This window comes from Rattus rattus, chromosome X (assembly GCF_011064425.1).
Source record: "Rattus rattus isolate New Zealand chromosome X, Rrattus_CSIRO_v1, whole genome shotgun sequence".
Taxonomy (NCBI): domain Eukaryota; kingdom Metazoa; phylum Chordata; class Mammalia; order Rodentia; family Muridae; genus Rattus; species Rattus rattus.
Window position 1 is genome coordinate 129,505,468 of NC_046172.1, and position 4,095 is coordinate 129,509,562.

At 40.1% G+C, this 4,095-nt stretch overlaps 1 pseudogene; it reads right to left on the reverse strand.

Annotated features, from left to right (window-relative positions):
* Positions 1-3,062: 3,062 nt before the first annotated feature.
* LOC116888411 lies at positions 3,063-3,797 on the reverse strand (annotated as a pseudogene).
* Positions 3,798-4,095: the final 298 nt, after the last annotated feature.

Below are 4,095 nucleotides of genomic sequence, written 5' to 3' on the forward strand. Positions count from 1 at the left end.
GATTCTACCTACAATAACAGCGATTTCATTCCAACAATGTCACTTATAAGCTATACAGTTGTGGAAAAGTTATAAAGAACTTCAGGCTCTTCAGCTGTGAAGTAGATTTATTGGGATGTTTATATTGCATGCAAAGTGCATCCAAATCATGCTATGTATTAGAATATTAATATGTGACAGATATTACTACCACAACTATTTTCCCAGTAGACGATCTACTGTTTAATTTGTCTAGAGCCTTTCTTAACTGGACACAATGGAAACTTCTAGAATTTAAGTACTATATCCTAGTTAGGGTTTCTATTGTCATGAAATACCATATCCAAATGCAAGTTTAGGAGGAAAGGGTTTATGTGGCTTACATTTCCATATCACTGATCATCATTGAAGGAAGTCAGGACAGGAACTTAAACATGGTAGGAACTTGGAGGCAGGAACTGATGTAAAGGCCATGGAGGAGTGCTTCCTATGGCCTGCTCAGCTTGCTTTCTTATAGAAACCAGGATCACCAGCCCAGGGATGGCAACACCCACCATAGGCTGTGCTCTGCTTCATAAATCACTAATTAAGAAAGTGCCTTACATGCCTGTCTATAACCAGATTTTATGGAAGCATTTTCTTAATTGAAGTTCCTCTGCTCAGATGACTTTAGCTTGTGTCAAGCAGACATAAAACTGTCCAATTCATAGTGTGATGTTAACACACACACACACACATGCACACACAAAATTTACTATTCTTATTTCAATTAATTTTTTTCATACAATATATTTTCATCATCTTCCTTTTTCTTCTCCAACTTGTCCTAGATCCACATGCTTCCCAACTTTGTTTAATTTCTTTCTTTCCACAAATACACAAAACAAACAAAATAAAAAAACAAAAATCAAAGCACATAAGCAAAAGACCAATAAGACAAAAAAAGAGAGAAAAGAAAAAAAGAAAAAAGAAACCCAAACCCCCAAGCCAAAATAACCAAACCAAACCAAACCAAACCAAACCAAACCAAACCAAACCAAACCAAACCAAACCACCACCACCAAGCAACAACAATAAGAGAGCACTTGTTTTGTGTTGCCCAGGTATACCCGGACATGGGGCTTTCTCTGGAGAGTATGGCTGATATACCTTGTGACCCTTAATTGAAGAAAAAAATTTTTATTTCTAGTTGCCAGCAAGTATCAATTCCAAATAGTTTCTTGATTAGGGGTGGGATTCTGTGTCCACTTCCCCCTCACAGTGCTGGATTTCAACTGGCTCAGTGATTTTTTTTTTTTTTTGGTTCTTTTTTTCGGAGCTGGGGACCGAACCCAGGGCCTTGCGCTTCCTAGGCAAGCGCTCTACCACTGAGCTAAATCCCCAACCCCTGGCTTAGTGATTTTAATATTGCTTTTCAAGATGCCAGCATCACCGAGGACACAAGCCTCCATGTATAGCTGTAGGGGTTTATCTAGATTAGGTTAGTCTCTGGCAATGCCTGGGACTGGTTAAGTTAATTGATGTGAGAAGACAATGTAAATGCGAGTATCACCATTTCCTAGCCTGGACTGAGGTTCTGACTGAAAGGTTGCAGAACAGGCAGGTATTCTCCAATCCAAAGGCTAACTCTTTTCATATCAACCTCTTGAATTACCTAGGGTCCCATGGTAATTATATCAATCATTCCTAAGAGGACAATGCTCCCAAAGAATTTCCATTTGACTCAACCTCTGCATCACACTGAGGACCACACTTCCTGCACAAGATCTAGATGGGGATTCCTGTCTGTCATATCTATCTGATATCCAAAAGGAACTTTTTATGGCACTGGAGAGATAACTCAATGGTGAGGAAAACATACTTTTATTTTCCAGAGGAGTCAGGTTCAATTCCTCACACCCAGAGCAGGCATATTACAACTGCTTGTAACTTCAGCTCCAGGATCATCTGACATCTTGTGCCTCCTAGTGCACTGGCACTGACATGTGCAAACCTACACATAATTACTAACAATAAAAGAAAAATTAAACCCAAATAACCCTAGAAGAAACTGTTCTGAAAATGGAAAAGGAACTGCTCAGAATTAAAATATCTACTTCTTGGGCCTAAGGCACAGCATGAAATCGCTCCTTTGGTCTAAGAGGACACCTCATTTCTTTTTTTTTATATGGCTGCTGCTCGTAGACCTTACCATTTATAGGTAAGGCAGCTCTAGCTTTTCCTAGTATTTCCCTGTGAACACAGGTCCTTGCAAAGAACAGGTCCTTGACAAATCAGCCAGTAAGTAGAACGACTTATTTTTATTGTAATTTTATTAAAAGAACTTGCAAAGCAAAAACATCACACATTGAAATTAACCAAACTCTATACATTTCAGTGAGCTTTTCTACAATTTAGAAGCTTTGGGGCTTCACACTGGGTAACTTAATAGGATGTAATTCCTTACACATGTTCAAAAAGTCAACCACATTTAGATCTACACATGTAACTTAATTTTACAGAGGAACATATTTTGTTGAAGAGGAAAGTAAGAATTAACTTTTTCTTTCCTTTTTTTTTATTTCTTGACATTGGCTATATTACTAAGGTTTTTCACAATTCAGATTAAATTCATATAACAAATGTTACCTTATTACAGACCATAACATAAGATGGGCGATTTTGTTAAATAAAATAACAAAATGGGAAAAAATATTTTAAAAAAGTTCCAAGTTACCTTTATAAAGCAGGGGGAAAAGATGCTATTTACTTACTTCCCTAGCACCACACCATCTCTCTGCTACTTTAAACACTAACTGCCACTTTCAAATGCAATCAAGAATTGGAGGCTTTGAATATGGTGACACTAGAACCTGTATTGGCTATATGGCAATATGCCACTTGTGGTGGCAATTCTAAACAAAATCCCATGTTCTCTGAAAGCCTTTAAATACAGGGATGGGAAGTATCTTGAATCACTTAGTTAATCCTGCTGATCTGAACCAAAAACTCTATGACATCTGTACTTCTGGTTTCAGCATGGGCCCTTGGACCCCATAGGAACTCATAGTGAGGGGGATCACTGTCAGGCACCAGATTGTATTTCAGATACCCTTCCTGTACAAACGTTTCAGTGAAAAGCTTCTTGGCATTCCCAGCTACATAGTGATTTTCCATGGAAATTACTCCCATCGTATTTAGTGATTGCCAGATCTCATCCTCATGGGCATGGTGGTCATGCATGCAGATGACACCTAGGACAATTATTAGGAGGCCTGTCTTGGGCATGCCCTGGACATCAGTCAGCATCCCATCATAGGTGATCCCCAGGGCAATGGCAAGGGCATAGGTGTGAACAACAGGGTCCACTTCTATCACATCAATGCCAAAGACCAGCTTCAAACCCTCAGAGGCTTCATTTAAGATCCTACTGTAATATTGCTCATAATCTTTGATAACCTTTTCTACAATCTCTGCCTTGTTGGTCAGCTCCTTCATTCTATACTTGAGGAGCAGGAACTGCATCAAATCAGTTGCCTTTGAACTTAGTGTATGACGCAATACCATGGGTTCTTCCAGATCCATTTGTTGCCAGAGGCCTCATCCAAAGGGGATTTTGGAACTTCAGCTATAACAATGGGAGGAGATGAGGCTCTCTGAGGATTCTGGTGATGACTTGGTATTCCACCAGCAGGCATCGTCCTGGGAAGGGTTGGACTAGTGGAGGAGGAGAAATTATTGTCAATGGACTCTTCCCCCTCAGGCATCAGGCCCTGTTCTCTTTGGGCCTGAGATTCTCCCTGAAATGTGTAACACTGCCTCTTCTGTAGATGAGACATGATGAATTTCTTTGAAGCTAGCAGGCAGGAGACTGGGAAGGATCACAGTAATACAGACTCAGACCTGGGGCAAGAAGAGGGCAGTGTGAGAATACTTTGCTGATAGTTATACCTTGAAACCTCTCAAAATGGCCTTTTACAGTTTTTCCTCTTGGCCAGTACTGTATAGCCATAGAGGAACCTGTGTTCCAATCAGTCCTATTACTTACGAGACTAAGGGAAGGAGTGAGAGGTGTCTTCAAAGCACAGCCATGTTACAGAGCTTGACACTCCAGAGGAGGCAGGGAAATGTGGAGTC